Genomic DNA, 9,265 nt, shown 5'->3' on the forward strand with positions numbered 1-9,265 from the left:
GTCGTGGGGGTAGCTTCTCCTTTGTTCCCGTGTGCTAGACAATTTGGTGTAATGCACTCGAGAACGAAAGGAGGAGCTACCATCACCGACGGTTGCAAATGTCAGAGAGGAATCAGTGAGGGAGAGTTCCACCATATATATATGAGAGGACGAAGAATCCCGACTATTGTCGTGGGGGTCGCTTATCCTTTGTTCCCGTGTGCTAGCTAGACATTTTGGTGTAATGCACACGGGGACAAAGGGAGGAGCGACCATCACCAACGGTCGAATGTATACACCACGTGAGCTGAGAGTTTTCAAGAAAAGACTCGACAAACCGATAGTCAACCCGTGATGAATAATAATGATCTAACTTAGGTTTTTTAGTACATATATTTAATTGTAGATGTTTAATATTTGAATTATGAACATAGGAAATGTCGTACTCGGACGACGAAAGTCTTCCGGGGGAGTGCGACTGGTGCCACGACGACCGAGGTCAGTGCGACAGGCCTCACCTGGACGAAGATCGGCGCTTCAGTATTAAGCTGGAGGAGACGTTCGATGTTGAAACGGTACGCAATGACGACAAGTGTTATTTTTTCGTAATTAAGCACGACTTCAACTATTTCAACGTGTACTTTTCATCTTTTACAATTGGGCTAGCTTATCCCATGCCATGCAAGACGCTACGTCTTGGAGAGGATGGGTTTTGAAGACCATGAAAGTATGGAAACAAAGAAAATTCACCTAAGGACCCATCATGATATAGATTTGGAAGTAAAGCTGTATAATTCTGAGAGCGTAACCCATTTTGGTTGCAAAAATTGGGAAGCATTTTGCAAGATGTATGGTTTTGATGAGGGTATGCTTGTCACCATGGATCTTGGTGATCCTGACATCGAGCAAGACAATATGGACATTTGGGTCCTTGTTGATACGCCTCCAATTCTACCGCTATGTGAGTTTCTCAAACATAGTTATTAGCTAATTTATATTGTTCATTTCAAAATAGTTGACAGCTTATTTTCATTGACAGCTTATTTTGATTGTTCAAACAATGTGCGGAACATGGTAGACAGAACCTACTACACCGATGGCTCTGAGTTAACTTATAAGGAGAAAACTCATCTGGTCGGATTTTGTACTGATATTGAGAATTACAATATCTACAATCAAACTCCTCATCATTATGGTCCTCCATACGTGCCACTAGTGCACGTGTTGAACTACGGTAACTACTATGGAGATACCCTGGTAAGATTTCTTACTATTACGACATCCGTGCATATTTTGCATAGTTCTAAAACTAGTACATTATCATTGCTAACTATGAAGTTATTACTATGTTTTTCAACAGATAATCCCAAAGGATTGTGTGCCTCATTTGATGTATCAGAATGGTAGGCTTGATGTTTTGAATATACAACCAGGTCATCCTACGAATCTCAACTGTCCATACCGGATTTCTAAAAGAAGTGGAGACATGCAAATCAAAGAATAGAAAAAATGTATGGACAGTCGCAAGGAGCTTCTTGGAAGCAAAAGGAAGCGAGGCGCAAGAATTGGAGATAGGATGATCTCCATTCTCCATAATGGAGAGTCAGAGTCTATATTGTTTTATGCTATTTTACCTTAAAGAGGGTATTTCGGTCCTACCTAATACTGATGATCATGTGCTAAGAACAATTAAGTAGGGTTGGTTCGATGACTGTGAGGATGATGATCGTATGACTTGTTATTAATAACGAGTAGAAGTTGTATGATGATGATTAGTAGGACTTGTTATTATATATGATGATGCATGATGCGCGCATGAAGAGTTATTATATATCAGCGGGTGAAATGAACATGGATTGGATTGAAGTGAAGGCAACATGCATGTGGTGCGTGTCGAAAGTAGTACAATCCAAACTTGATCAAGTCCGGATTAGTATTACTTTCGACATGCACCACATGTTGCCTTCACTTCAATCTAAGCCATGTTTAGGCATAGCAGTACGTAGCGTTGGTAAACCAAGCACGGAGATATAAGAGAGGACACTTCTCTCTAATAGCTACCTAATAACAACCTAAATTAACCCCCCAAAACCCCCCTCCCTTTCAAAAACAAAAAACAAAAACCTCAGCTCCTGCCAGGTGCTGACGCGTGGATGCCTATTGGTCCCGGTTGGTGGCACCAACCGGGACCAAAGGCCCTCCTGCCTGGGCTTCCCGCACCGGCCACGTGGATGGCCTTTAGTCCCGGTTCGTGTAAGAACCGGGACTATAGGGCTAGGGCATTAGTAACGACCCTTTAGTCCCGGTTCCAGAACCGGGACTAAAGGCCCTTATGAACCGGGGTAAAAGCCCCATTTCCTACTAGTGCATGCATCTACATTTGGACGGTTGATTAAGCTAACTACTTCCTCCGTTTCATAATATAGTCAAAAACACTTTTTATATTATAGGATCGAGGGAGTAGTACTTAATTTAGGACATCGTCGTCTATAGATGTTTGGACGGTCTTGAGATAGTCCGGGGCATGATGGGTGTCTAGGCCAGCGGGGAGTGACAACTTGACTATAACGAGTGAGTCCTTAATTACTCCTTACGACGGACAAGCACGTGCCATCGATGAAACTAACCGTGGTTGGGTAGGGAGTCCTTTTAATTAAGGATAAGGAGGCGAGTGGAGACGAGGGGTTTTCTTACTGCCAACACGATCAAGCCTCGTGTCATTGACCTGCATGAAAGCATGCATGCATGTGGGGGTAGACCCGATTTCATTTACTTTATGCGAACGACGACGGACCAAGTAGTACATCACTATTCCTTTTTTCTTTTCTTTTGCGTGTAAGTACATTACTATCCCAACAAGAGACCACCCTGCTCTTCCTCTCCATCATCGTCTCTACGTAGGGTATCAGTTGGATTGATCCAACAAAAGACTCCTCCCTCCTCTTCTTGGTTTGTTCCAGTTCTGTTGGGTGTCTAGTTCAAGGCTTGTACTGCTAGGCATAGCTCGTTCCGGTTCTCTCTCTCTCTGTTTCTTTGTTCCTTCTTGTGGGTGCTGTGTGCTACATCTTGTAGCCATTGTGTTGTATCTTGTTCTGGTTTATGAAATTGAAAATGCTCCAGGCCGGCTTTTACCCTGTGTAGCAGCTTAAGAAAAAAGACCACCCTGTTGTGGCTGCCCCGCTTGCCCGCGTCAGAAGGTGAGAAATTACAAAGGTTTCACTGATTTTGTCATGGGTTCACAGAATCAATTGTCGGGATGAACAAGAGCCAACAATTTTGTTGTGGATATACATCGTGCAATAAATTACTTCCAATGGTTTGAAAAAAAACATTTTGAGCAAATCCAAAACTTTTCCCATCTTATGGTTATATGTGAATGACATAAAAAACAATATATATAGACCTAAGATCCCACAACTACGGGTGCGAACAATGTGTTTATATTCGCAGGAGGACAAGTGTGTTGTGCTAACAATTATCACTAGCTTTTCCACATGGAATAATATGGCATACCTATTTTGTAAACATGAAATGTCATTTATAGAAAACTAATTAATGAATATTTAACAAAGGAAATATACATAACCAATTATGAGTCCAATATGATCATAGTGGGTGCTTGCCGTACTCAATTGAACGTAGGTGATGCTTTGGTCCTTCGTAAAAAAGTCATCACTAGTGTTATCATCGTCTATTCGCCATCAAAGAACAAAATGAAGCAAATAAATGAAACATTTCAAAGAATAATCCAAAAACATTTGTACCATTGTATAGATCTTGGATATTTAGGATTTACAAAAATAATGACTTAGGTTGGAGCTAAGATGACAGATATATCAATGAGTGTTGTTCATAGGAAAAAAGACTAAGACCCGGGACACTTTGAGGGCTAATTTTGTCAATGACAATTATTTAGCAGGGGCAGAGAGATTTTGGGGGTCTCGGGGCGAAACTAGGACAGGGGCCCTTTAGTATAAACATGAAAATAATCAATATACGTATGTACAAAATGTTATCAATGAATATTAAATGCATCAAAAAACAATATCCAGTTAAGTAGTCTATAAATGTTATCAAGAGATATGCTTTATCTAAATTCTAGCAGTCACAGCGATTGGTGAGCATGGTGTGGTCTTGTCTCGACGACTCGGCCTCTGGACATGGCTGCGTGGGACCGATGATGGGGCATCTTCAGCCAAGACGCGCGAGAGATCGAGCATTGGTCATAGAAGATCAAGCATTCGTCGCTAGAGGTCACATATGATATCAAGCCAAATTGCGGCTACCATCTAATGAGCCAAATTAAGCTCGCGATGGTGCAATTTGGTATGGTAAACCGACAACAAAGAAGTTTCTATGAATTAAAGTGCATAATCAGCTAAAAAGAAATATAATGGGGACTATACGAAGATATTAAGGTCAAAGTTGGATATATAAAATGTGCATATGCACAAAATAATGTTAATGCAACAATCGTCCCGAAGCATAGAGCGTGTGTCCCCGTAGGCTGAGTGCACAAGGCACGCAACAACGGATGTGTGGACAGAGAGCGATGTCGGCTTAGGAAAAACTAATTAAGAAACTACCGATAATTCATTTACGCGCATCACTAACAATTAGACTATCAATTAAATGGTGGGTAAAACAATAGCTGATTTTATTTATTTATATATATATTGTGGATGTGGGGTGTGATCTGCAAGTTGTCAGATCTTGTGTGAACGGCTGAGATCGCGTCTGAAGAGCCGTGCATCCGTGGGAAGCAGTGCTCGACCAATGAGCATCAGTCGATCCGTGGGATCGTGAGACCGACCAATCAACGACCAAACAAAGGATCGATGCGAGGCGAGGGGGATGCGGACGGGTCGTGTGATCTGCAACTGCAAGTCGTCCCATTTTGATGGAGGGTTAGGACCGGCTCTACACGTCTGGCGATCCGCGGGAAGGAGTGATGGACGAATCAACGCGCAGCGATCCGTGGGAACGGGATCGTGGCTGACCCAACTCCCCAATCCATCCAACAAGCACCCAAAATCCCCAAACCAACGCTGCAGCCGCAGCCGCAGCACCTCCTCCTTCTCCCTCTCTCCCACCGCCGCCGTCTCCACCTTCAAGCGCCGCCTCCGCCCACGACCGGCGTCCTCGTCTCCCACTGCCGCCCCTCCACTCTCTCCTCCTCACATCACCTTCCCTTCCTATCCCAAGCTGCAGATCGAGCACATTCCTGATCCGCCACGCTCGCCAGCGCACCTTGCCCAGGGCTTCTTCGACCTGGACCTCCCTCCACAGAGGTGCACGCAAGCGCGCGCGCCCGCGTCGGGGGGCTCGCCGCCCGTGTGAGCTGCACCGCGCCGGGACAGGACCTGCTCCTCCTCCGACGCGGTTCCCAGCGACCGGCGACACGGATGGCTGCTCTGTCTGACCCTAGGGCCACTCAAGGTCCTCTCTCGCCCATCTTCTCCTCTTCTATACTTGCTTTTCAAATCCGTTCCCTGACGCATTGATGAGGAACACTAGATGAGAAGAAAGAAAACACATGCCAGATCTGTTTGGCTACTTCTAGATGCTTCCACTCTAGTGTAGTATTTCTTTCCTTTTCTTTTCTATCCTACCTACTGTTTTCTAGAGTCTTCTAGTTGTGAGTAGCTATGAGTAGAATGGTGAAACTTACATAATGTTTTCTAGAGTATTCCAGCTAGAAGTAGAAGTATGTGAAGGCTTCCCAAAGCCCTATAAATAGAGGTCCTCGCCTCTACTTTGGAGGCAGACTATGTACCCCTACCTATAGTAGAACTTATTGTTCTTATCTAAGATCTCGGAGTAGATCTTGTGCCCTAGGAGTTCTGGATTGAACTCTTGCTGCCCTATCAACCTAGATTCGCCTCTAGAGCGATATCTAGCGCAGCACGTTGAAGTTGTTCCTTCAACACTTGTGCTGTACACATTGTAGCAGCAAGGTGGAGTTGCTCCTCCACAAACTTTGTGCTGATTCAGGTGGTATCAGAGCCTCGTTGACCCATACTAGTTCTTGCTGTCCTCTTCGAGAGTAAGTTGCAGCAAGCAATGGAGCAATTGGAGAAGAGGATGGATGCTGCTGAACAACAAATCAAAGAGCTGCGTGAAGATCTTAATAGGAGATTTGACCAGCTGGTTGAGATGATAAGAAAGGGTGCCCCCCTGCTACCAATGAAGGAGATTCATCTAAAGAAGAGGAAGATGTTCATCAAGGAAGAAGGAGAGGTAATCTTGGAGCAAGACCGCCACGACAACATGTTGTTCAACGTGCTTCAAGAAGGCCAATTTATGTTGAGGCTTCTGAAGGTGACGAATATGATGATGCCCTTGAAGAGCCAAATCTCTACGCATATCGGAGAGCACCCAACCCTACATATGCAAGAGATACATACAAGGTGAAAGCTGAGATCCCAAGTTTTAATGGAAATGTTGACATTGAAGGGTGCCTGGATTGGTTATATGAAGTGGAGACTTTCTTTGAGGTCATGGAGGTTCCGGAAGATCGTAGAGTTCCTTTGGTCGCATACAAACTGAAAGGAGGAGCCGGTGCATGGTGGCATCGCGTTCAAGAGGAGCGCATGCTAAGAGGAGAACCTCGTGTTAGAACTTGGCGACAAATGAAAGCCTCTTGAAAGGGAGATTTTTGCCCGCTGATTATGACCAGATCCTATTTATCCAATTTCAAAATTGTGCTCAAGGAAATAGGACTGTTTTAGATTACACGGAGGAGTTTCTAAGGCTACAAGTGAGGTACAACCTTGCTGAAACTGAAGAGCAACAAGTTGCAAGGTACATCAATGGTCTCAATGATGCTGTTCAAGATCGATTGATGATGCAACAAATCTGGTCCGTTGATCAAGCACAAGCTCTAGCCCTAAAGGCCGAGAGGTTTGTGAGGATGAGAAAGACAACTAAGGCTCCATATCGTCCATATCCTCATACCGAAGGCTCATCTAGGAGCCAACCTAATAGAGTGGAAGAAAAGACCACTCCACCAAAGACAAAACAGCCCATCCCGAAGCAAACTAGAGGCAAGGGTAAGGCAAATGAAGGTCCAAAGTGCTATAAATGTGGTAAAGAGGGACACATATCCAGCGGCTGCCCACTAAGGAAATTTGTTAACACGACTATCCATGATGGTGAAAGCGATGAGGAAGAATACGAATCTGAAGATGTAGACGGACAAGAGGTTTGTCAAGAAGAAGGTGAAGAGGTGGTATGTGTGATCCAGCGTGTCCTATGTTCCACACCACAACTCGATGACACACAACGGAAGAAAATATTTGAGAGCAAATGCACGGTGAATGGCAAGGTATGCAAACTAGTGATTGATAGTTGCAGCTGCGAGAATCTTATCTCCCAGAAGTTGGTGGACCATTTAAAGCTTGAAACCCATGATCATCCAAATCCCTACACTATTGGATGGATCAATAAAGGAGTGAATATGAGGATCACCAAACAATGCAACCTGCCACTTTCTTTGGGTAAGCATTATCGCTCAAATGTGTTGTGTGATGTGGTTGACATGGATGCCAGCCATGTTCTTCTTGGGAGGCCTTGGCAATTTGATGTGGATACTACACACAAGGGCAAGGAAAATTCTTACTCTTTCATTTGGAACAAGAGAAGGATCATTATCTTACCAAACAAACCTGAAGGTAATACCTCTAAGGAGGAGGGAAAAACTATGTTAACTATCTCCCATACCTCTCATGAGTTTATGGAAGACTTGAAGGAGGCAGATTTGTGTGCTGCACTTGTTGTAAAGGGAGAAGAGCACCTGACTGTTGAAATTCCAGCAAAGGTACGTGGTTTATTGGCAGAATTTCAGAACATACTTGGGGAGCCACATGGCTTGCCACCGATGAGAGGAATTCAACATAGAATTGACTTAATTTCGGGAGCAAGTCTTCCTAATCTTCCACACTATCGAATGAGCCCAAAGGAGCATGGTATATTGAAGGAGAAAGTGGAGGAATTGTTGCAAAAGGGGCACATTCGAGAAAGTATTAGCCCATGTGCTGTACCAGCCCTACTCGCGCCATAGAAAGATGGATCTTGGCGCATGTGTACGGACAGTAGAGCCGTTAACAAGATCACCGTAAGGTATAGATTCCCTATTCCCCGTCTGGATGATATGTTGGATCATCTTAGTGGAGCAAGAGTGTTCACAAAGCTAGATTTAAGAAGTGGATATCATCAAATCCGTATAAGACCCGGGGATGAATGGAAGACCGCCTTCAAGACAAAGGAAGGGTTGTTTGAATGGCTAGTCATGCCATTTGGACTCTCAAATGCACCAAGTACCTTTATGCACTTAATGAATCAAGTCCTTAGACCCTTCTTATCCCACTTTGTTGTGGTCTATTTCGATGACATCTTGATCTATAGCAAGGATGAGGATGAACACTTTGATCACATTCAGAAGGTGCTAGAAGTACTAAGGGAAAATGAGCTCTACGTCAACTTGAAGAAATGTGTTTTCCTACAAACACAACTTCTTTTCCTAGGATTCGTCATAACACGTGACGGCATTCGTGTTGATGATTCTAAGGTTGAAGCAATCCGAGAATGGCCAACTCCTAAGACCATTTCTGAGGTAAGAAGCTTTCATGGCCTTGCAACTTTCTATAGGCGATTTGTTAAGAATTTCAGCACTATCATGGCACCAATTACCGAGTGTTTGAAGAAAGGAAAAATCCACTGGGCAGAAGCAGCTGAAGCTAGCTTCAATGAGATTAAACAAAAGCTATCACAAGCTCCTGTCTTGGTACTACCTGATTTCAACAAGACTTTTGAGTTGGAGTGTGATGAAAGTGGAGTAGGCATTGGAGCTGTCCTATCTCAAGAAAGGAAGCCCATTGCTTTCTTTAGTGAGAAGTTAAGTGAAGCTAGACAGAAATGGAGTACCTATCAGCAAGATTATACGCCGTTTTCAGAGCGTTGAATACTTGGGAAGTCTATTTGCTGCCTAAAGAGTTCATTGTTTATAGCGACCATCAATCCTTGAAGCATTTTAGAAATCAAAAGCATGTTGACCGCATGCTAGCAAGATGGGCAACATATCTTGAGAGGTTTAACTATCTCATCGTGCATAAATCTGAAATAACTAACAGAGTGGCCGATGCTTTGAGTCGTCGTGCATGCCTCTTGACTTCTTTTGAAGCTGAACTTTCGGGCATGGGTCAAATAAAGGAGTTGTATGAGGGTGACGAAGACTTTGGCCATGTTTGGGTAAAGCACGCAAGGGGCCAACCATTAGGTGATGACT

This window comes from Triticum aestivum, chromosome 2D (assembly GCF_018294505.1).
Source record: "Triticum aestivum cultivar Chinese Spring chromosome 2D, IWGSC CS RefSeq v2.1, whole genome shotgun sequence".
Taxonomy (NCBI): Eukaryota; Viridiplantae; Streptophyta; class Magnoliopsida; order Poales; family Poaceae; genus Triticum; species Triticum aestivum.